The sequence below is a fragment of the Chelonia mydas genome, chromosome 19 (assembly GCF_015237465.2).
Source record: "Chelonia mydas isolate rCheMyd1 chromosome 19, rCheMyd1.pri.v2, whole genome shotgun sequence".
Taxonomy (NCBI): Eukaryota; Metazoa; Chordata; order Testudines; family Cheloniidae; genus Chelonia; species Chelonia mydas.
In genome coordinates, this window is record NC_051259.2 from 5,303,059 (window position 1) to 5,327,659 (window position 24,601).

Consider the following 24,601-nt stretch of genomic DNA (forward strand, 5'->3'; position numbering starts at 1 on the left):
TGTGTGGCATTATAAAATATAGCCTCACTGATACTCTCCATGCGTAACCTTTGAATTGTGACCTCTTCCATTTTCTTACTGCAAATCAGTGATGGACCAGTCAGACTACAACTAGAAACGGACCGGAACCAAACCCACCCTGATCCAAACACTTTGGAACTCAAGGGTAGATTGCCATCCAGAACCAAATGTTGCAACTCAGGCCTGTCTTCGATAACACTTAGCTTTTGCCAGTCACAGACCTCAAAGTGTGTTACCCACGTAAGGATCATTTTCCCTGTTTTACAGATGAAGACACTGAGACATAGAGAAAGGAAGTTGCTTGCCAAAGCTTAAGCAGCAAGTCAGTGGGATAGCTGGGCATAGAAACCAGGGCTCCTGGTCGCCACTCCAGTACCCCATCGTCCAGGCAGCACTGTTTCCAACCAGAACTATTCCTGGTTGTAAGCGTCATGGTGAAGCCGCAGTCCAGCTTGGATGATGTCATCACTAAGCCTAGCCTTCCCTGAGGAGGACAGTTCTCTCCTCTACCCTAGCCTTGCTCCCTCCTCCCTTTACACAGAGTTTGGTGGCCACAAATAAAAATCTAGGCACCTCCTTCCTGATCCAGCCAAAATTGCACGTGATCCGAGGAGACACAATGCAGCACAAAAAGGGCGAAAGGAATGACACATGTAGAGATGTAATTAACTCCTGCAAAGAGACCTTTCAGTTTCATTTCAAACTCTAATCCCCCCCCCGCTCCCGCCACAGGTGTCTGGACATGAGAGGCACCTGGCTAAATTGTCTGAGACCTTGTTTATTCAGACCCTAGAACCGCATTGTACACTTTGCTGTATTGATTTGCTCATGTTGAGCAGGACTCTAGAAACAGCAAATCATCGGGGGATTTTCTCTCTTTTCCTGCACGACAGGGAATGAAGAAGGAAAGAAAGGAACAGGTACCTCCCATGCAGATTAGCAAAAACATTTTCAGGGAGCCATCTAAATGGATTTGTCATCCACAAAGCTTTCTGATGGGAGCAAGATGATTCCAATAGAAATCATCTCTTAAAAGAGATGCTAGCACCTGTTGGGAACTAAGGACCAGGTCCTCAGCTGTGTCAGTCAGCAGACCACCGCCAAAGACAATAGGGCCACACTGATTTACACAAGCTGCGAATCTGGTCCTTAGATTTTGACTGAGACAATTCTGCTTACCCCTTATAGATTTTCTGTGTTTCACATTCTGTTATTCTTTTACTACCAGGAGACCAGATTCAGTTCTCAGTTACCCTGAAATAAATCCGGAGTCACTCTGCTGAAGGCAATGCAGCAACTCCAGATTTGCAAAATCTGGTGCAAAAAAAGTTTACTTGGAATGGAAACTGGAGGGCCAAATCCAGCAGTGAGTACAGGGAGGTGTAAGCCACAAGCAAGCCTAGGCTCATTCCTGGTGTAACTCCACTGAAGCCCAGGGTTACACACCAGGGATCAGTTGCTCCTGTTGGTTACTGAATACCCACGTCTCCCAACCAAGTCATCCCAGCCTTTACCTATCTAGGTCAGGATCCACTCCGGGGATAGCCCTGTGTCCTCTTCAGCCATTTTTGCTTTGATAAATCTATCCTTTGGATTCTCATCGTTACCTTGGGTTCCCACATTACACTGCTTGAGTTCCAGGAGGACAGGTTACCACAGTCTGCCCAAGATCCCACCAAAGAGTCTACCAGACCTGTTGGACTGCCAAATGCACTGCCTTGCTGGTACTCCAAACTGTGACAGAACGAGCCTACCCTACACATTGGGCTCAATTCTCTATTTATGTTTACACAGGGGTAAAAATCAGGAGTAACCCCTGAATCTGCACTAATGCACTGGTGCAAGTCGAGGAGAATTAGTCCATTGTTCACATGCTATATGAAGAAAGGGCACGATATGAGGCAGATCCTCTTATGGCGTAAACCATCATGGCTCCATTAAAGCCAGAGGAGCTATGCCAAATTTATACCAGCTATGGATCTGGCCTCAAAATATACAGTGGCCTGATCCTGCTCTCCCTTAGACCGATATAAAATTGGTGTGATTCCACTGACTGGGTAGCTCCAGATCTACACTTTGGTGCAGGTATCCCTGACCGCAGCATCAGTATTGCTGCTCAAATCCCAACACGTGCCAGCTGCTGAAACCCTAGATGCCGAAACCAGGCTACAACTCTCCAGTTTACATGGATGCAAAGAGACATTATTTGCCTTGAAGGCCCTGAGCGTGTGTCATTCAGAGAGGTCCCGTGTCTCTGCCGGTTCCAGCGAGGTGACAGCTAGCAACATGAACACGTCTCCTAGGATTAGTCTGGGAGGTTAATGACTCCTTGTCCCGGCAGAGAGCATGGAAACAGCATCAGCTCGGGGGAGGGGGAGCGTGTCTGTCCCGGTGCACTTTTCACTGAGCTGCCAAGGACACCATTCACCAATGAGAGAGATGGATGGATGGAGAGGTGACAGCATGCAGGTGGGAGACACACACCGTGTAGACACAGAGATGCCTTCGGCAGCCAGGTGAATGGATGGATAGGTGAATGGCTGAAGAACCCATGGGAATTTTGCCTGTATCAGAACTGCAGAGACAAGCGCTGAGTGATGTGGCTGCTGCCTAGCACCCTTGAAATCCAGCGGCACAATGGGTTTCCCAGGGATCAGGAATACAGTTCACTCTCTATCGGTCCATCCATGAGAACGATTAGGAGTCAACGGTCATTTTGCCAGCATGAGGGCTGCGGCTCTTAGCGTCTGCTTTGCAATATCTCCTTTTTGCAGAATGGGAAATTCTCAGCCCTCTTTCTGCCTGAAAGACCCAGGGGGAGGGGAGGGGGAAGGAGGGGCTCTGCATAGCGCCACACTGGGCCTGGGAGACCCCCCCACCTCCCATAGCAAGGTCTCTGGCTAAGTACTGAAAGAGAAGCAGGGTTCTCAGGGTTCCAGGTTGGTACTGGTGAGTTGCATCCCATGCTAGGAGCAGGGCGGGGTATGCGGAGGACGATAAAGTTTCCCTGTGCTACAGACACAGACATCAACGCTAGGGGCCAGACCTCCCGCGGCTGTAAACTGACGTAGCACCATTAAAGCCTATGGGGCTACACTGATTTCAAGCAGGTGAAAATTTGGCTCTAAATGCAATCGGGTGAGGGTCAGCGATTCCTCCACTCAAAAAAGAGGTTGGGCAGGAGGAGGGGCGCACCCAAAGCTTCAGAGAAACCGGGAGAGAACTGGTTTAAAAATGCACCCCAGCAAAATGAGCCTCCATTGGAATCACTCCTGCCTTTCCCATTTCTTAAGCCATGCAACAGAACAGGCCGTAGATTTCCTGCCAGGTATTGCACAGCCTGGGGCAGCCGGAGTGACGGGAACACTGACAGAAAGTGCCCTGGAAGCACAAAAATCCCTTGGAAATACAAAGCCGAGGCACAGAATGGGGACTAAACGCTGGTTCAGGTGCGTGAGTTGAGCTGTGTGGGGGAGCTGGGACGGGAACAGCTGGGAGGGGTGAGGGGCGTGAGTTGCACATCAGGACGGAGGTGCATCAGCAGAGCTAGGTTGGGGCCTATGGCTGGAATATCCGGGTTGCAAGAGGCGGTAACTTGCTCCCTGCCAGAGTCAGCCCCACCTCCCCGTTACCCTAGGAGCTCTAGGCACACCGCAGTCTCAAATAAAGCCCCTCCCTGCCGCTAACACTGGCCCCTATGGCCCGGTGACTGCCCCTCACTGTGGCTAAGGACCCCGCAGATCTCACAGGCCCAGCACAGGAGCCATGTTTTCTGTGAACGGAGCAGCTGCGAGCAGCTCCTCCAAGCGACGTTTGCCTGGGAATCGTTTCCACTGCGGGCCCCGGCGGCGTTCAGTGTCAGCTCCGATCAAGGTAGGCGTCCATCAGCAGCCCTGGCCCTCAGAGCCTCCATTAGCCAGAAATGATTAAGAATTACCCTTCATTACAGGTGCACTGAGGTGAAAAGCACTGGCCCAGGGACCCCTCAGCAAGGGAGGGCTGGGGAGGTGAAGCTGCCATCCACAGTCCCCGAGCCAGGGGCTCACGACCCAGCTGAGATGAGCTCCTTGCTCCTGGAGAGGGGAGAAGAGCATCCACTGGTAAGGCACCACCCACGGCCGAATAATCTCACCCAGCCAAAGCCTCGGATCTGGATGACAGGGACAGAAGAATGACCTCGTGTGAGGAAGGTCCAGAAAAGGCCAGTGTCATCTGCACCATCCAGCTGCCCCCTGCATGGACCAAGTGTAACTCCAGCATTGCTCTGCATACAGGACCCGTTGCTCACTACGCTCTCACTTAATCCTACTTTATTGTCTTGGTCTCCGGCTAGATTCAAAACTGTGAAAGAGCCAATTTTCCATCTGTGGTTCAGACATGGGCCCGAAATCTAGATTAATCTGGAGCTGCTCTCTCCTGGGCACAGCTCATGAGACTTTGGTGCCTTGGGACCTGCTGAAATCCAATTCTACACCCTCCTGCAGACCTTGATCCCCACCCCACTGGCCTCTGTTAGGAAGAGAACCAGCCAATTTGTAGTCACAAGAGTACCAACCTGTTTATCCAGGCTTGGGCTGCCATAACTAGAGGCTCTGCAGGCTGTGTGTCTGTATATAAATATATGTATGTGCCACGTAAGGGGATTAAATGTTTATGAGCCATTATAAATTCGTTCTTTTCATATTTTATTCATGGATCCTTTAGTAGCTCGGGCTGGGTTAATAGACCCATTTCCAATGTATTTCCCCTTTTTCCTTTGCCTTTCATGGGGCTAATTTGTTTCTCTCACACCTCTTTTATGAAGCCATGCCGTGCAGAAAGGATGGGAAAACCAGATTACACCACCTGCCCCAGGGAAAATCCTAGAGCAACATGGATGAATTCAGAAGCCAGCTCGGTGATTGGCGGAGAGGAACTGAATCTTAAAATGTTGACTAGATGCTGTAGTGATCCATGCTTCCTAAATATCCTGGGTGACGTTCTGGCTCCATTGAAAGACATTGGGAATTATGTCACTGACTTCAAATGGAGGCAGGATTTCACACAGTATGTAGATAGAGAATTTGCATTTATATAGCACCTTCCATCCAAGGATACTAGACCCTGACTCAGAGGCCCATAGAAAAGTCAGTGGAAAGACTTCCAATGACTTGCGATCAGGCCCAGGATGTACTTTACAAACATTAATTTAGCTTCACAACTCCCCTACTAAATAGAGGGGCAAATCTTACCATCCTCACCTTACAGATGGGGAAACGGCACACAGGCTAAAGCCGCTTACCCGGAAAGTCAACAGCAGAAGTGGGAACAGAATCCCAGTCTCCTGACTCAGAGCTGTTTGCGCTAGGCCACCTTATCCTCTTGCTCCATCACAGAATCATTCCAAGGGCTTAAACCCAATTGCAGCAGAATTCTTTTTCCGACTAGATGAATGAGGATGTAGGATGAAAATCCCCAGGTGTTTTGTGGGGCTCAGTTATTATTCAGTATCTGTAGTATGGCAGTGCCTAGAAGCCCCACTTGTGGACAAAGACCCTACCGTGCTAGGAGCTGTACAAACACAGAACATACAGCTGGTTCCTGATGAGGGCACCTACAATCTCTCCTAATGGACAGTAGGGGCCTGCCCCAGGACTCCCTTCATTATTATTAATTATTTGTATGACCGTAGTACCTAGGGGGCCCCCAAGCAAGATGGAAGCCCCACTGCTCTAGGCACAGACAGCACAGAACACATTGCAAGACAAAGAGCTTACAACCAAAAGAGACAAAGATGGGAGGGGAAGCAAGATCACAGAGGAGGTCAGTGAGTGGGGACTAGAATCCAGGTGAGTTCCAGTCTAGTGCCCTGTTCGCTGGATCACACCACCCCTGGGGCATTTGAAAAGCACTGGTGTGTGTATGGCAATAAGCAAATGATAGAGAACCAGCTTTCCAAGTCTTTCCTCTAAGTCTATTATCATTCAGAACCAGGCTGGGCATTTATAACATCCCCAAGCCTCAGGGCCTGGACAGGGAGGGTCCCAGGGCACCGTCTGATGGAAGGTTTGATTTCTCAACGTGGGTGGAGGATTAGGCTGTGAATTAATTCTGCTAATGAAACGTCAGGAGGAGTTTGCATGCCCTTGTCACCGTGTCAGGCCGACGGCACGCGAGAGGGGTTGAGAGGTCCCTATGCAGAAAGCGATTAGCGTTTCCTGGAAGAAAATAAAGCATTTCCTGGATGATTCTGGTCTCGGTGTCGTGGAGGACAGGGAAGGGATGGGCTAGGCCTGGCTGGGTTTAGCTGCCTTGGGTTGCAGAGTGAAGAGCCGTGCAGAACAGTTGTTTGAAAAGAGTGTTGTACCTTTATGAATAAGAATCTGACTATCCCAGGGAACATCAGGAGTCATTACCCCCCCCCCCCCAGTCAGGAGAGTTACATCAGCATCAAACCAACGTGAGAGGAGAATTGGATCCAAGCCACTTTCCAATGAACTAATTTGTTCCTATCGCAGATGTACAACAGACCTGGAGTCTTTACCCACCTGTCACTCACATGCTGTGTGACCATGAGCTGGATCCCTTCCCCGCTCATCTGCGGGGGAGTGGGGGTGGGGGCATGATTCTGACCCATTGTGTGGCACTGAGCTAGGAGACAGAACTGCAACTTTCTGCAGGCTAGTCTGACTTGCAGAGCGCGCCTGTGTTATCTCCCAAGGGGTAGGTCCGACCACGGTGAGCGAAAGCTCAGGGACACCCGTGCAGAATAAAACCACGATCCCCAGCCCGGAAAAGCAAGGCCGAGTGCGTTTCCTGGCACCATCGGCTGCCCCCGAAGTGCCAGTTTCCTCCAGAGCATTCAGCGCAGCAGCAGCCCCTGTCCCAGTGAAAAGCCTCTGGGTCAAATCCGTTGCTCAGCTGCACCCTGTGCAAACCTTTTGAATTCAAGGGCCTAAATGGGAACAACATTCATCCCACTCTGGGTATGTTATTACAAGGGGGTGGACTTTAAACAAACAGGAGGCAGGAGGCAGAGAACCTGCGGCTCAGGTTCTGCTCCTGTCCCTGACCGGAACAGGACTCTTATCTAGATTGAGGCCTGGAGGTGCTAATGTAATTCGGGAAGGCCAAATCCTGAGAGGCGCTGAGCTCCTTCCAAACGTGTTGAAGCCAGGGAGAGCCCCGCTCTGACAGTGGGGCTAGACTGCAAATTGGCACAACTCCACGGACGTCACCGGAAGCTATACTGGCTTACACCAGCTGAGGATTCAGCCCCCAGTGCTTTAATGCTCCCGTGGCGAGCGCAGCAGGAGAACCTAGATAGATCTGAGATCTTCAGACGAAAGGAGCTATTGTTAATTAGTGATAAGGAGACTCCTTTGGGAGCCTAGCTAAGGAGATGTCCTTCATGCTGAGGCAGACCTACTCCTCCAGGTCTCCCAGGAACAGACCCTGCGCCTTGTAGTGTGGTTGCCTCTCTCCATCTTCCCAGTTGCTTCCTATCAGCACGAACTAATTAAGTTCATAAGGCATCAGACAATCAGCCAGCAGCCCACAAGACTTTGTGTTTAATCATGTACTAATGGCATGTTCTTAGCAATAATTACAAGATAACAGTGTTTGCAGGCTGTAATCAGAACAATTCCAATAATTAAATCAGCCTTTTGTCAGCACTGTTCTTCCCCCTTTATCGTGTGACAGAGGAGCACATTAGGACCCCTTCAAAGGAGGAGTGTGCGCACTCAAGAGAGCATTCACTATGCCCATGGCCCTGCGCCACCTCGCTGCGGTTGGTACTGCTAATTGAAATCCGAGAGAGAGGCTGCTCGCAAAGAGCTGCTTCCTAGCTGCGTGGTGTGTTTCCTGGCCGCATCTGGCTTAGAGTGATCTCGTGCAATTAAAAAGCACCCAAGTCAAACGACATGGCTTAACTTTGCAAGCATTGCATGCAGCACAGAGGCCTGGATCACGCATGCCCCATGGCTGCACCCATGCAAAGTTGGATGGACGACACCTGCCTCGCAGGTGCAAAGGGGCACACGTGCAGAGTGCAAAGGTCAGCATGCAAGTCCGATGCCACATGCAGAGGGGACAGCTGCATGTGCTATACACAGTCTCATTGTCTTTTAACATCACAAGCATCGTGAGCGTGCATAGCACCTACCTCTTTGTTTGGTGCAGAAGAGCTTGCATGCAGCTTTTGCGTGCATTTGGTGCTCCTCAATGCCTGCGTTTTATTCCTGCAAAAAGCCAGATCTAAAGGTCTAATGGCTATCGAACTGGCCAATTCCACCCAGTCAGAAGGAACACGCTGCATCATGTCACTCAGCAGAACTGCCATTCTTCTTGTCATATAGTGTGATTGTGGCTCCCCTTAGTGGCTGATGCTGGACTAACATATCTGCATTCTCGCAGATAAAGGGGTTTCCCTTTAGTGCAAGCAGTAGACACTTGGGTGTTCAGCATTTGGGAGTCCTGCATTCAGTCCCTTTCATGGAGCTGTCCATCTGCAAGCAGCTGTTTGTTACACACCCACGCTCTGTCTGGGAAGTTTATTCCTATTCCAGTACTGCCCGCAGACCTCAACAGTGATCAGGGTCCTTTGGGTTGGTGCTGTAGGTAGAGCAACAACGTGTCCCTGCCCCCAAAGGGCAACACAGACCACCTACGAGCAGAGGGTGGTGCCGAGAGAAGAAGTGATTTGCCCAAGGTCACACGGCAAGTCATTGGCAAAGCCAGGAATTGAATCCCCTTTCCCCTGACTCCTCACCCCGTGCCTTAAACATACAATCATGCTTCCTTTGGCTAGAGCCAGGTTTTATAACAAGCTAGAAATTGTGCACGTCTCTTTTCTTTTTGCAACAGATGCCCAAAGCTCACATTCATTCCCCCCCCCCAACACACACACCCCTTCAATTCTGCCTCTAATAAGATTTCCCAGCTTTATATTATCAGCCATGCTCACTCACCATGTAAATTTAAATGAATATGCTATTAGCAAAGGTGATTCTCTGAAGCCTGGGCCTTCCTCACATCATATACCTGCCTTCTTCCATTTGGGAGGGTCTTGTCCCTTTTTTGTCCCTTTCCATAACTAGATCCAAAACTCAGTCTTTTACATTTGGAAGTACATTCAAACTTTCATGCCCATGCCAAGGGTGCTGTCTGTCCACCAGCCAGATGGGCGTGGGCTGCACAAACATCCCAGCCAGATGAGGATGGTTTATTACAGTTTTTATTTTTAAAATGGGAAGGAACCCAGAATCAATTGACGGCCCAGAACTGGGAATTGTTTGGGTAGGGTCAGTCAGTGTTCTGAGTGCTTTGAAAGAGAACAGCTTAGCAGACAAAATTAACCAACGACCCCAGTTCTGAGTGCTCCAAACTAATGCCCAGAATGAAGTCATCAACAGCACACTCAAGGTGATGATATTTAGCTCCCAGTGTAGGTAGGAATCTCCAGACTGTAATGCCCATTACAGAAGGAGAACATAACAACCATACTGCATCAGACCAAGGGTCCATCTAGCCCAGTGTCCTGTCTTCCTACAGTGGCCAATGCCAGGTGCCCCAGAGGGAATGAATAGAACACGTCATCATCAAGTGATCCATTCCCTGTCGCCCATTCCCAGCTCCTGGCAAACAGAGGCTAGGGACACCATCCCTGCCCAGCCTGGCTAATAGCCAACATGTGGTGATCATTAATATTAAGAGGGCACTTTATTGAGATTACTGATCTATCTAGCCCAGCTGCTTCCAACCCTCAAGACTACAGCGAAAGATAAGCTCTCTTCACAATCCCCACCAACTCCTGACAATCACTTAGCTGATTTTCAGAAATGCTGAGCACCCTTTGCTCCAGTGACAGTCAGTCAATGGGAGACGCAGGTTCTCAGCACCTTGGAAAACAGGTCCCCCTAGTCTATTGTGTAGTGTCGGACAGATGAAGGCAGTCTTCCTTCCTGATCCTTATCAATGCCAGGCCCTGAAGCATGAGATTTAATTGCCTCCATTGCAGCCGGCACAGCTATGAATATTGCTCATGGTCATAACCTGCAGGGGGAAAAAAGCGATTTCTAAAATAAACCCTTTTTAAAAAAAAATTGTGAACAATAATCTGAGGATAAAAATAAGCCAGTTTTATGGCTTCTCGGGTAATTAACTTAGTTCTCAGCCATTAATTTACATACCCAGAGTCCTCTGTTTAATATTCTAATTTGTGGTTAATCATCTATCAAGAGAGAACAAATGGTGATTAGCTCATTTTTACCTCCTTGAGGGTTAGGGAGGCAATTTGGTCCAATCAATACATTAGCTTGCACAAGGAAACTTTATCTGAGCCCCTTGAATTATTCATGTCATGATGGTGCCCATCTCACCACCCATACACATCCTCCATCCTTCCATACCCCCATTTCCGGCTACGTTTCCCCACCCAGAGCCAGAAACAACACTCATCTTTCTGTTCACTGCAACACGAGCTGGATCAGCTCCTCCCTGCAAAAGCCAGAGCCCTCTGCCCACAGCCACCCGCATACCTCTGGTCTCACAGCCGGTCTTGTGCTGCTGTCAAAAACGATCCAGAAGATCCCTGCAAGAAGGGAAACGTTCCCTCGGAGGAAAGGACACCTTGCTGTGTGAGCTCAGCAGCTAGGCTTTGGCTAGGGTCTTGTGTAGCCACTGAACCGAGCCTGGAAAATCTGGCCCTAAAGTCATCCTAGAAATCACAAACTCAAGGACAGGGCCTCAACATATCAGTTTCTCCCAGGGGGCCGGCTACGCCCTAGTGCTTACACAGTGGTCTTCTTCCCTCCGAGGCAAAAGGCCAAGAAAGGTGCTAAGGTGCTCTATGCCTCACAAAGTAGGGTGACCAGATGTCTTGATTTTATAGGGACAGTCCCGATTTCCGGTGCTTTTTCTTGTATAGGCTCCTATTACCCCTCACCCCCCGTCCCGATTTTTCACACTGCTATCTGCTCACCCTAACACAAAGTGAGGCCAGAGCCTCAGTAATGCCTCAGTCCCCTCTGTCGCTGTGCCTGATGTCTTTGAGATGGGGTGTCAAGCCAAGGTCCTGATTCACAATGAACTTTGTCTACTAAAGGCAAAATCCTCATAAGAGCGGGGAGTGAACCCAGGGGTCTTGGCTAAATTTCTGTTAGGGTAAATGCATTTTGCCTGACTCCGTTCCCTGCGCAGGTTCAATTTGGTATGATATTCTCCCCTCCTGCTTTGTGTCCCATCCTAGCTGTTGGGTAGCATTGTTTTGTACTGTTTATAACAGGTGCCACACTCCACTCCAGAGGTGACTGCATATTACTGGTTATTGGAGTACACATACATCTCTACCTATCCTTTACCTATTGTACCTAATATGGGGACTTGGAGGGTTTAATTAACATTTGTACACATTTGGGGCTTACCATACTAGGTCCAACAATTGTAATGTTCTGTCTCTGGCCAATAGTTGATGTTTCAAGGAAGGGAAAGACCCATAATGCACCTGGCTAGTTTTTTAGTTCTTGCATGCTCGGATACTATGGTGATGGCTCCGCTAAAAGGCCAGACAGAAGTTATGTTGGGAGGGTTGCCCTTCGCAACCCCTCCAGTGATTATTTTATACCGACAGCGGATTTCTCTTCTCCTAGCTCCGTGAGAGAAGAGTCTTGATTCTACGTACAGTTCCACATAGGAAGGCAAATGGTTTCCTTCGCCTCCTGCCTGAGATGGGCCTAGGTAGTATTACCAGTGCATTCAGACGGAACAATGGCCCTTGAGCGGATCAAGTGGTACTTGACCAAAATGAAACTTCAGTCCCATGCGGCAGCCCTCATCAGCCCTGACTGCCAGCAATCAGGGCCCCCACAATTACTCAGGGCTTCAGAAACTGGGCTTCCCACACACACAGCTTTCAAAAGAGACAGAGCAAGAGAAGTGAAAGAATAAAAACTGCAACTTTTGCAGGAAGGCTGGAGAGGCCTGCCAGGGATATGGCTACTAAGGGCTCTTCAGACACAGGGAGCATCTGCCTCAATTTCCTGTTCTTTCATTGAGTTTGTTTTTCAGCTCAGAACAGCCTCCCCCTTCCTTCCAAGGTACTCAGCTACATGGAAAATAAATCAATACATTAACCCTTGGGTGACTGGAGTTTGCAGGAAGTTTGAAATCAGAGCCATCTCCTCTGGTTACTGGCTCCAATCCAGACTTGGCCAGAATGCACTACTCTCTGATGGCAGCTCATCTGTGGGTTGGGTGAAATGAGTTGGAAGGTCTCAGCCTGACAAGTTAAAACCACAAAGCTCTTGGTCCTCCAATTCCTAGAGAAGGCCAGGAATTTTTTCATGGGCAACTAAACAAGAGCCTGGCACTTCTGGGTAGGAGGTTATTTTCTTTGTTAGAAGCACAGTGCCTGCATCTGGCTGGTCTCTACTCCCCCCAGACAGTCTGTGTCCCTGGACATAGCGCCCAGGCTGCCCCCTGAACAGAAGAGATGCAACAGAAACACTTAGGAAGCTAAAAAGCTTTACTGCAGGGATATGGATTTCAGTCACTAAATGGGGACACGGCCCTTATAGCCAGAAGGAGATAAAAACCCCAACACTCTCACTTCTCATCTCAGATGGGGAGGAGCAAATGGTGACAAATGAGAGACGTTAAGGGGACTTTTCATACCCGGACAGAGCTGGTTGGTTCATTCAGCCCTAGCAGCTGTCTCCATATTCAAAAAGCACAATTCTCCGGGTTGCGGCTTTGCAGAAAGGGAGCAATCTGTTCTGAAAGTTTTCAAATGGAACCTGACAGCCTGTTGCCCATTTTGGTCTTAGTTAAAGCCGGCAGAGTTACATGCAAAGGGACACGGGTTCCTGATTCTGCAGCAAGCTCAGAAAGAGGTGAATGCTTCTGCCAGCTATCTACCGCTCCCAGTTCTTATTACCAGCGGCCAGCACCGCAGCAGCGAACATCAACACGATGGAGAGCTGTGCAGAGAGAACCAATAAGGTGGATGGGCCGTTAGTTAGAGCTGCGTCTATGCTACAGGGTTCTGTCAGTCAGCAATCGCACCTTGCCACAGCCCACACCAACAGAGCCGGTTGGCAGAAGTCAAACGTAGACATGACTTGAGCGGAAGGCAAAAAGTAAAGAAAGGGCACAAGTTGGGGAAATCAGTTCAAATATTCCAGGCATTCATCCCTAACTGAGGCAAGGAAACCTTATTTTAAACCCTATGCAGCTGATTCTCCTCTCTCTTGGAGGAGCAAGGCAAAACAGAGCCATGCTGTTTATGGGTTTTGACTATGCTCAGCTATAATTTGGCAATAAGATTCTGCTAGGGTTACCTTGCAGGGGATGAGGTTGATACAAGGCTTTTCTCCCCACGGAGAGTCCAGTTAGAGCAATAAATACAGTACAATGGGGAACATGGCTGAGATCTTTCTCTTTGCACCACATACCAATTCCCCTTCCCCCCTGCTGCAAAAACCTGTGTTCTCATTTTCCATCTCTTACTCTCAAGATGGGAGTGATGTTTTCACCTGCAGCACAGAGCATCAGAGGAAACAGGGCGCAGCCAAGCCGAGAGACAATCGTTTGATTCGACCAGCTGTGTTGTCACTCCCCAAGCATCACTCCCCAGAGGAGCTGGGCCACAAAATAATCAAGAGATTGAAAGTATATATAAATAAATGTTGGGACTTGTTACTTTCTGGTTTTGGAGCCTTTGGGAGATGCATTTTCAAGCTTGTCTCTGTGACTATGAGAGCCATAACTCCAGAAGCTGGGGTTTTAAGAGAAACACCAAAAAGCTCAAGACGGCCAGTAAATAATGGGGCTAATTGGCAACCCTGCGGTGGCTTTAACTCAACTGGCACAAAGCCCGGCTTTGCCAATACAAGCCGTGTCCGCTCTAGGAGCCCTTTGTCAGGATAGTGTTTTGGGATTCCGAGAACAATAAACTGCTCCCACTGTGGACGCAGCCCTTGAGAGCACAATTAAGTTTCATTGACTGGCTCTCCTGCGCTTGGGTTCACAAACAGCAGAGGGGAAGGGTTAAAACCCAAAACTCAAGGTGGTTCCCTTGACGTTTAGTTTTAAAATCATGTCACTATTTTTTTTTTTTTAAACTCACACTAGGTTCTCTGGTGCGGTAGAGCAGACAAGAAGCCAAGGGGGCTCTGAAGCCAAGAGGCCAGTAGGAGTCAAAGAAGGATTGTACATATACATGGATAACGAGCATATGCAGGGTTAGAACAGTGAGGATTTAAAAACAAACACGCACCCCACCAAGTCCCCAAGAGTTTGGCTAGAGATTGAAACCCTCGTGCTTCAGGGCAGGAGCCAACCTCTAACAGATGTCAGGAAGAGAGGGGGTCTCTCTCATTAAATCAATTCCCTGCCCCTGCCCAGCCATCGGTGCACCTTGGTCTCCCCTGCTCTCCATCTGTGGTGGACAGCAGTTTAGCTTCCTGAGAGCTGTCACACTTTGGGGCAAAGCTGAGGTGGGATGGGTAGGTAGCATATAGTGGCTTGTGTTATACAGGAGGTCAGACAAGGTGATCCGGTGGTCCCTTCTGGCCTTAAATTCTACGACTGTTCCCAGGGACAGGTTCCTCAGAAGCAGGTGGTGCTGACCGCTACCAAAGCCTGGATACTGAACGAGGTGGGTCTGAGCCGGGAGGGCAGCTCCTATGTTCCAAAGCATCAGAACACTGGGAGCTGGATCTACAGAGGCTATGAAGAGAACCTACAATGTGAACTACAAGCACGCATGGGAAGGAAAGAAAAGAGACGGAGACCTAGACAGGTGCTTGGCTGGAGCTTTAATTAAAGTCTAATCTTCCCAGACACTGGCCTCATCAGCCTCAGACTTGTAAGGCTGCAAGAACCTGGCTTTAATTGGGATTGCCGTGTGGAGCTTTGCTGGCTGGGGCTGTTAAAGGCAAGATTAACAGCTGAAGGTCGAGCTTCCCTTTGCTTAACTCCAGGCTCAGCAGCCACTGCAATTAACACCTTTCACCGGTAGCTGTGCAGAGATCAGCAGCTCAACCGGGGTGTCGCTGGTCCCAGGAGAAGGTTGCTTCCCCCACCTCACCCTCTGACATGCTTCCTAGTGCACCTCTGTTTGTTTGATCAGTGACCATGTTCGTTCATTTCTCTGCATTGTCTCCTCTAAAAGTTGCCCAGCTCTGGGTGCCCAAACAGCAGTGGAGGACACACACTGGAATGCCACCAAGAGGTCACTTTCCTCTGGCTTGGAGCTCTTGGGTTCTCTCTCATCCCCAGATTCCCCACAGCACCCATGGGAGTTTTGGACACTCAGCACCTTGCAGGATAGTGTCCTTTAAATATACAGCCTCTATCATGACCTAGTTGGAGGCCCATCATGCATGCGTGAGGGAGACACCATGCTGGCATCTCTCAGGCTATCACAATAGGGAACGGTGCTTTATCTGGCACAGATCTGGACAAACGCTGCTATCGTGTTATTTATTATTTGTATTGCAGTAATGCTGCTAACCCAGTCATGGACCAGGACCCCGCAGTGCTAGGTGTTGTACAAGTCACACCCTGCCCCAAAGAGCTAAGAATCTAAATTATAGGTTCTACTGCGAACCTACATGCTAAGTGGATACCCCATACCCCCTAACTACACTAACTATGGGCTGCAGCCATAACCCGTGCTGGGCAAGGCCAGGAATCCAGATACAATTCTTCTTCATCCAGGGGCTGCAGCAGGAATCCACTCTTAGGAGGAGGTAGTTTATGGGGTCTATCAGCTCTACCCAGAGCTGCTCCAAGCACTTCACTGGCTAACACTTACCACCAGCAGCAAGGTCATTTCCAAAGTTCAAAGAATCAGCCAACAGCAACCAGCGCGTCAGGTGACTTCTCACACATATTTCCTCTGCAGCCTGGCCTCAGTCGGGGGTAATTAAGCTCAAACTGCCGTGGGGAGCAGGAAGACAAGAGAAAAGCAGAAGAAGCAGAACACAACATGCTGATGGTGGCCAAGACTAGCACCAGGAGGGGTTTCACTTCTCTAGCACACTGAATTCCAGCTGTACTAGAGGTAAGGATCTTAAATGAGGGAAACGCCACCACTAGGTGGCCTGTTTAGACCCCAGAGCAGTTTGGAGGAGTTTTATGGTGCGTAGGATGTGACAGCTGCTTGGTGGCCGGAGTGAAAGGCCCCCGTAGATCCAATGATATGGGACCGATGGCAGCACAGACTAGGACAAGTAGCATCCAGCTAATTGTAATTAAACCCTGTTCCAAGCAGGTCAGTTGGGGGTCAGCAGCACGTCATCTAACTCGACTCAGTCAGATTTGCTGGTCCTATTGCCTCTATTAGACCGTGTGTGTGTGTGTGTGTGTGTGTGTCAGGAAGCTCCAGGCCCACGTTCGTACCTAGCTGGGGAGACAAATGGAGCCAAGACTCCTCTGGGCCCAATGCATTGTTACGTTGTACCCAGTGCAGTCATTTACACTAGTACAAAGTGGCGGCAAAATTCTCGTTCCATTGTATTCTGCACTGATGCAACGACCGTTCTACAGGGAGGGCAACGATCAGCCCCCTTCTACCTTTCCCCACATCTGCACTGATCTGAGCACTGTCTGGCCCTATATATTTACAACATTGATCTGAAAGGCCAAAGTCCTGGGGTGGTTTTGTTTGTTTGTTTTTTAAGTTGTTCTAAAGCTCCCACTAAAACGTCAGTGACTTTTCGACCTTTAACTCTCACCCCCGCTGCCCTCAGGAAAGGCAGCAAAGGATGATTAGGGAAGGGAACAAACATGCAAAGTGCCAAAAGTTGCTCTTCAAACATGGAGCGGTCTCCCCCCCACCCCCGGTGATATCAGGTACACTGGGAGACGCTCCTGACCAAAGGGATGAAGGGCTGCGTCACGGACCGATGACACCCGCAGATTTCTTGGCACCTTGAGAGGTCGGTTGATATCAGCATCTTGCCCCCACCGCCACAGTATTTGCAAACCGAACAATCCCGGTCTCTAAATCCTCACTTGGAATTGCAAATGTCGTGATTGGAGCCCGATTCTCCCCTGTCCCAGGCCTCCACAACTGACTGACAAGGTGGTTCTGTAAACCCTCAGCATGCCTTGTCTTTTAACGAGCGCATCTCTGGGAAATGCTGGCGGAGATTTAAAGGGCACGACTGCTCATGATCCCATGGTCCTTCCAGCGGTGCTTCGAGATACAGATCACAGAACCCTCCCTTGCTGCACAGGGCGAGAGATTCAGAAAGAATTGCACACATCTGCTTCATGTTACGGCTGCAGCTGGTCCCATGTGTTCATCAAAGCTGTTCAACATGACACACCGCTTTTACAAACAGATTTGGGGGGGGCGGGGAGAGATTGCTGTAAAAAAATAAATAAATAAAATTCAATTTTGGAAAAAGCTTTAAAGAAAAATATTGTTTCCTACCCAGCCCTATTTGAGGGCCCGCTTCTCCCACCCCAGCTTGCTCATGGTCTCTACCAGCAGAGATGTCTTGGCTTTTAGATTGGGAGCTCTTTGGGGCAGGGGCTGTCATGTACTGTCTATTTGTAGAGTGCTGAATCCACTGGGAGTCAGTGTTGGCTAGAGCACTGGCCTAGGACTCAGGAGACCTGGGTTCTATTCCCAGCTCTGCCACTGGCCTGCTGGGTGACCTTCGGCAAGTCACTTCTCCTCTCGGTGCCTCGGTTTCCACAAGTGTCAAACAGGGATAAGGATACTCTCCTTCTTTGTAAAGTGCTTTTGAAATAGGGCTATAGAATAGCTAGATATTATTATTAGTGCAATAACACTTTAACTAGGACAAAACAACTTAGGCTTCTGTTCTTGACTCACAACTCCTTACTGAAGCCCCAGAGATTTCCCCCAGTGAAATAACCCTTTCCCCCCTCTTCCCTTTACATTCATTTGCTCTTATGTGCAGCCCTGTGCAGGAGGGAGCGTGGTATTAATATGGATCCTGATACCTCCTATGCAAGGGGCACCTTGCTGACAGCTAGTCATGTTACCATGAAGGAGGACACCTCACAGAGCGAACCTTCCAGCCCAGGAATCAGCCCTCGCATAGTTATTTAGCTGACAGTTTAAGTCACTTCTGACGTGGCTCAGAATCGGAGAAGGGTTGATATTATTTTAAGAATTGCAGGGTTCACGTTTTTCAAAGTGAAGGCGGAAAACAGTTCCCCAGAGCGTGTGAAAAATCAACAAGTGGAAAGAACATTTCCCAGTTTAACTTTGGGGGTGTCAGTCTCCACGCACCGCAGCATCCAGAGAATTGTCCAAGAAAAGCTACTTCACCACCCTACATCCTGACCTCTATTGGAACAAGTCTGTGGCCAGAGGCTATAGTTGTTTTTCTCTACATAGCTCCTTGGGCCTTTACAAGAACAGACCTCAGACCTTCCAGCTCCAAAGCCACTGGCCCTTGCCACGTGAGCTAATGGAGAAACTCCATTAGCCGTTAAGAGACCCTGGGTCACATGCAAATCATGGCACACAGTCAAGTAGTTTTGATTGTATCCAGTACAAGGCAGTGACATACTGCAGCAGAGCGCGGCAGGGCCCCATTGGCTCCTGCCTCTGCCAAGTCCACAAAGTCACTCTGAGACCCTGGGGTTAGTATCCACCGGTGCAGTTTATTCACAGGCTTGTTCCTACCACTGTTTCATCATATACAGTTGGCCCTTCACCATCTGCGGGCAGGAAAAAGGGAAGAGCTACCCCTTGCTTCCACTCCCTGCCTTTTCCCTTTCTTTCTGCTCCCCCCTGGCTTCCTTCCCCTGAGGCTTTTATACAGCCCCTCACTAATTGGGCAGCAGCTCTCTCTGCCTCCCTAATTAGCGACTGGTATCTCCAGCCAGCTCTAGTCTCTCCCCATAAATGGGAGCTGGCATGACAGAGGGCTGAATCAGCAACCCTTTGCCCAGCACCTTGTGATACGTACACTAAAGCACTTATGTGCCCTGCTTTCCCCCAAAAAACCAAACCAACCAGGACCCTAGGCCTGAGTCTGTTGCCTTGTACCTTGCAGTCATTTACATTAGAGCAAAGAGCATAAGATGGACCATTCTGATTTGGTAGCGTTTTGACACACACAAAGTTGATGGGTGAATCCAGTCAAGTGGGTCTAGACGCACCCAAAATCTAGGTCCCAACTTTAAGCTGTAACTCTCTATGCTTGGGCAACTCATCCATTGTCTCTCATCCACCATCCCCACCGGGACACAAAGATTAATATTCCTAACAGTTTATTCAAACTGTCCATTTTTATTAAGGAGCAGGCTGAAAAAATTAGGATAGATGTCTTTTGATTTGTCCAAAAGCCACGACAACAAGCATTTGACAGGCCCATTTCTTAACCTCCTCATAGCAATGATTTATTATTATTTGGGGCAAAGCTTGGATGCCATCCAACCCTTTCAACTCCACAGAAATATTCCGATTTCAATCTCTCTCCTCTCTTTAATGGCATCCAATCTTCTATTTGTTTGATGAATATTTATGAGGGCTCTGATGAGGAAGACAGATTTGATCTTATTTGCCTCTTGGTGGAGGTGCATTGAGTCCAGACCCTAATTAGTATTCAGGCTGCTTAATTTCTTGATTAAATTTTGTCTTACAAATAAAATATTTAAAATTAACTTCCACCTTTCATATAAAAAGGGAGAGTCCTATTAAAGTTGGATGATTGGACATAATAAGGCATGGGGAGGCAGTTTGTGAAAGGCTCTTGGAAGCAGGTCCGTGATTTGAAATGAAAACGGAATTAATTTAGTTGAGGAGAAGCCTTCGCACAGCCTGGGGAAGATGGATCCAGGCTAAACTGAGATGAAGGAAATTGTGGGGGAGACACTGCTCTGATGCGCACGTTGGGCAGGGGGCGGGAACCCCACACTGAACTCCTCTGGGCACGTTATGCAATTCCGACAGGAGCAAGAGCTTTTTGGATTGCGTGTGCTGACGTGAGACGTGTTTTGATCATTCACTCCCACACCCTCTCTCTTCCTGTTCCCATCCATCGGCTGAGCTCATTAGTAACTCTTCGCATTCTTTCCAGCGACCTGCATCTGAGGATCTCAGAGCACTTTGTGAGCATTCATTCATCCCCTCAACACATAGGAAGGGGAGGTGGAATGAGTGTAAGATTTAGTCACTACAGAGGCCAAAACGCACACCCTCTATACTCATCTCCACACACCTGGGTCTCTTTGCAAGCCTCCTATGCACACTCTGCCATGGGGAGTAGGAAGTAGCAGCTCTGAGTTTATACCTCAGCCCATAATTAAACAGGCAATTTGTCCTTCCCCTCCAAAACAGTTTGACACCCCTGCTCTGCGTGACTCACACGTTACATAATAGACTTCTGGGGGTGGCACCAGACTTGGAAAGGAGAATTTAGTTGGACATGCTCTGTGTGGGGAGGTCTAAGCACCTGTACAGCTCATCGATCAGAACGGTTTTAGTTGCCTTTCAAAGGGGACCGTGCATCTTTTTAAGTGGGACCTCTACAGCATCACTGGATGTGTTACCTTGACAAGTTTAAACCACACTTTACTAATAAAAAAATATCAATTTTTAGTTTCCTTGCAGCCCCAAACCTTCCATTGCAGAGCTTTCATTTGACCTTGTAAATAGTGAGAGTGCGCGGCAGGTCTGGTTAGAGTCACAGGTCTCTTTTAACCATTAAAGGATCAGTAGCTTTCCCCAGCATTGCCAAGAGTTTCCCAGCACTCCTCACAGCAAGAGGGCTCAGCTGAACTCCAGATTGGTGCACGGTGCCCAGCGGCTTTCTTCCAGCAATTCTACCCTGTTCAATCCAGCTGCTCCTTAGGGAGAGAGGCAGGTCTTGGACACTAAGAAATGAGGGTCTCAGTTTTCATGCCAATGCCCCTGTGCCCCACTCTGGCAGTACAAAGTGGGCAGAAGTTACTTTAATGCCCCTTTATGCTGCCACTGTGGTATAAAGAGGTCTCTGTGCAACAGAGAGTTCAAGGCAAAATCCCAGCTGGCCAAGGTAACTCACCATGAATAGACTTGTAGGGAACTCTTTACCCCCAACTCTTTATGTGAGTTCAATGCTCACTAACTGTGCTTGTCTGGCAACCCTGCAACTGGTTCTTACCTCTCCAGCTCTCCTGCCTCCTATCTGCCTGTGAGGTAGGGTTAGGAGATGCTTAAATTTCCCTCCTCGTAGAGGAAATTGGCTCTCCAACCAAGCTAGAGAGACCTTACCTTCCAGCACTCCAGGCACAACCCAGGATAGCCCCATCACCCTGCCCGAGGCAGGGCAGCTCCTTAAGACAGTTGGTGCAGGGTTCTCATTGTCTGTCGTTCCTTCCCCAGGACTATAGCCCATTCAGCACAGGGGATGGAGGAGGGGTTCTTCCCACCCCTGCTGGGACTGGATCTGGTCAAAAAAGGAAATTTTTTCCTCCAAAGAATTTTATGAAAAAACACAAACAAAAACCCCCCCAAAAAACAAAAACCCCTCTCTTCAGTAGAAGTGTTTTAAAGATTTCCTCCCAGCCCTAAGCCCCAGTCTTGTGGCCCCTAAAGAAATACAAGTGGCCAACCGCAGGCCTCACTCCCACACTGAGTCTCATGATATTTGGTCTTCTTCTCAAAGCCCAGGATCCTGGAGTCAGGGGATTACCCAAAAGCCCCTGCTCTCTTTTAAAGAAAAATGTACATCCCTAGCCCTCTTGGATGCAGCAGGAAGCTTGAAAACATGACCTGAATGCAGCCTAAAGGCTCAGAAACTAAATAAAATGAGCCCACAACATCTCTTTCTTTTCAAGCTCAGGATTTTTGAATGCTTGGAATCAACAACACTACACACTCCTGTGCTACCCCAGGCCTTTTGCCACAGATGCCTAACTCCTCCCTGGGAAACCTTTCTTTCCCCTTGCCCCTTTTTCCCAGCTCACTCATGGGCGAGCCCATAGTCTAAGTCTGTTCTTCTCCTACCTCAGAGAAGTCTCCTCCTTTCTGAGTCCCAGGAAGCTATTTATATAGCCTGTCAGTCACATGCTCCTGCGATCACATGATGTGGGTCTACCACTCCCATCATTTCCCTTGGGGACTACATCTCCCAGAATTCACTTGGGTCAGCCAAATTAAAGGTTTGGTGGTGGGGCCTGCTGTTAAAAGGTCCACCAGACTCTGTTGCAAACCCCACTATCAGCCACTTTCAGGATTTGAACCCAGGCACGACCCTAGCAGAAAACAGCCACACAGCCACTTGAGCTCCAGGAATAATTCTGTTGAATGGCAACACCAGCAGGTCTTTATCTTATAAGTGGGTGCACAGACATGCAAGCACTTACCCAAGATCATGTAGTAACTCAGTGACCAAGTGTAGACTAGAACGCAGGTCTCCTAATACCCAGTCTAGTGCCTTATCAACTAGGTACTCAAGAGAGCTTTCAGCTTTAGTGCTCACCTTTGAAGGCTTCATTCCCTAAGGGGTGCCATGCCCCAACCAAGCCACAGGGCTTGAATGGAACAGGGCCTCATTTTGGCCCCCTTTGCAGGGCCGAGGCAGCTATCTGGTGCTGCAACAACAGAAGGAGAGTGTGTCTGGGAAGGGCTGGGGACAGAGCCGTAACTCCACCCTGCCCCTAATGCTTCAGCTGTTGGGGAGCCCTGAGCACCCCTATAGAACTGGCATCTGCTAGGGGGCATGCACCTTCTCCCACCCCAGAGACATTTTGCCTGTTCCTGTCTTTCTCCCTGTCTCCCAGCGCAGCTCCCTGTGCAGGAGCCTAGATCTAGACCTACTCAATGATCATCCAGGTTTGCCTTGGGTAACTGGCTGTCACCCTGGCTGTCAGCGGTCTCCCCTCTATTCCTACTAGGTAATAGCTCTGCCTGTGTGTGTAGCTAATCACCTAGCTGGAGGCAGAGGCTGTAGATAGAGGTGCACTGAAATTACAGCCTTTGCCATTTCCTGACACTCGCACCTGCCTCCCACGCACAGGCCCAGCGGCAATTTCTTTTTGCTCATATTTTTTTTAGCCAAAGACTGGTGCAGGGTGAGTCTCTGTAGAGTCCAGCCTACAGCCGTGCTCCAGCTCACTGCCCCGTCAGCATATCTCCTCCCTGCCCACCTCCTGCATGGGGCCAGAGGGGAGCTCGGGGTCCGGGCTCACTCCCTCCCTGGCCTCTCTGCTCGGATTGCTGCAGCGTGGGTGGGGGAAGGGGAGAGGAAAGCCGGTCTAGCGGGTGTTTTGTGCGACGTTGACACCTGTCCACAGGCGACTGGACTGAGCCCTGACAACCTCGTCTCACTGAGCCGCTTTCACATAGCAAGAGACTTTCCATCACCTTCATCCTGTGCTGGGTTTGTGCCAGGGAACCTACAGGCAGAGACAGCTAGAAAAGGCCAGCACTGCCCCCTGGTGGCTGTGAGCTAGGAGAGCCGGGCCAAAGAAGTGCCGATGTCCCTCCCAGGAGCTCATTCAGGCCCCGAAGCCGAGGTAGTTTTAACACCAGGATGTCCCGGGTGCGAGGAGGCAGATTGCAGGATGTGAGGAGCTGTGTGTTCTGCAGCGGGTGTACTGCCAGCATTGCTCTCCCTGTGCACCACGTTGCCTCCTGTCACCTACACTGTTCCCCCGACAGTCTCACTTGCCCACATCTGCCTGTCAGTCATGTGCAGCCTGATCCTTTGAAGGGGTCTGGTCAATGCTTTTACCATAGACAGAACAGCTGATGGGAACCAGGGACACATGCAGCTAACCCCAAACTTCGGGAAACGTCTGGAATCACGCTCTGTGCTTGGGGTTCGCGACTAATGAAAGCGGTGGGCCAGATGGACAATGCATACAAACGGTGAGTATAAAACACTCCCGGACTGTGCTGAGTGTAGCATCGCACGTACCAGCCACATCCCCCAGGGCCCTAGAGGGTTAAATATCGGAAGGCACAGACTTTGAGAGGGAGAATGTACAGCTGCTCAGGCCAGCATGGGTTAGGCTGCTGCATGTGCTGGACATGATAACTTGTTTTCCTTTTAGTTCAGAGCCAACATTGTCAAGTGCTGAAAGGCTGGATGGTCTGGTGCCTGCAGCACCAGCGTGGTCTGTGGGAGACAAGGGGTTGAGTCTTGGCTCTGCTACAGGCTCTCTGCATGACCTTGGGCAAATCACTTAATCTCTCAGTGCCCTGGTCCCCTATCTGTCCATTTAAGCTAACAATGCTTCCTGACCTCCCAGCGGTGTTGTGGGATTAAATCCGTTGATGTTGAAGAGATGCGAACGGGAGCCAGATAAACTCCTAGACAGGGTAAGAAGGAAGTGACCATTGATTTCAATGGGAGTTGGGTGCCTAAATACCTTGGCATATCTGGGCCTTGTACCTTAATTATTTTTTTAAGGGAGCAAGACCAGTGATTGAATGGGTCGTGGAGATTGCACGGCCCTTTCTCTCCTACAGATGATCCCTGCAGCTGAGGGACAGTGGTGGGGCAGTATGAACAGAGCATGCCTGGCTGATGCCAAGACTCTGTAGTTGCTCTGGATGAAGGGAGGAATTATTTAGTCTCCAGGGGTCTGTCACCAGCACAAGAATCAACTTAATAAC

General features: G+C 49.4%; 1 long non-coding RNA gene across 1 annotated transcript; it reads right to left on the bottom strand.

Annotated features, from left to right (window-relative positions):
* Positions 1 to 12,757: 12,757 nt before the first annotated feature.
* Positions 12,758 to 21,423, bottom strand: LOC122463345. Its single transcript, XR_006286608.1, has 2 exons — positions 21,251 to 21,423; positions 12,758 to 17,379 (listed from the first exon to the last, which is right to left on the bottom strand). It is a non-coding gene; the product is annotated as an uncharacterized LOC122463345 (long non-coding RNA).
* Between the last annotated feature and the right edge of the window lie 3,178 nt (positions 21,424 to 24,601).